The sequence below is a fragment of the Crocuta crocuta genome, unplaced genomic scaffold, assembly GCF_008692635.1.
Source record: "Crocuta crocuta isolate KB4526 unplaced genomic scaffold, BGI_CrCroc_1.0 scaffold531, whole genome shotgun sequence".
In the NCBI taxonomy this organism is placed as follows: domain Eukaryota; kingdom Metazoa; phylum Chordata; class Mammalia; order Carnivora; family Hyaenidae; genus Crocuta; species Crocuta crocuta.
The window spans coordinates 1,398,391-1,398,638 of NW_027531997.1; positions in this window are offsets into that span (position 1 = coordinate 1,398,391).

The window sequence follows — 248 nt, forward strand, 5'->3', positions numbered from 1 at the left end:
GGGATTTTTTGTAAAGCAAATGGATGAATGGCAGGTGTTTTTTTTTTAATAAAGACAAATTGTTAATTCACGGTGAAGGAAAATGTGTCATCATTTACCAGCTGTTGGGATTGTTTAATAATAGCACTGTGTGACATTAATTGCTATTCCAGGTAACGTACGGCACGGATGCAGAAAAGGTAAGCTGTCAAACAGAACTGTGTACGCTTCGCGTTATCCCCTGGAGCAAACTAACAGGTCACCGACCC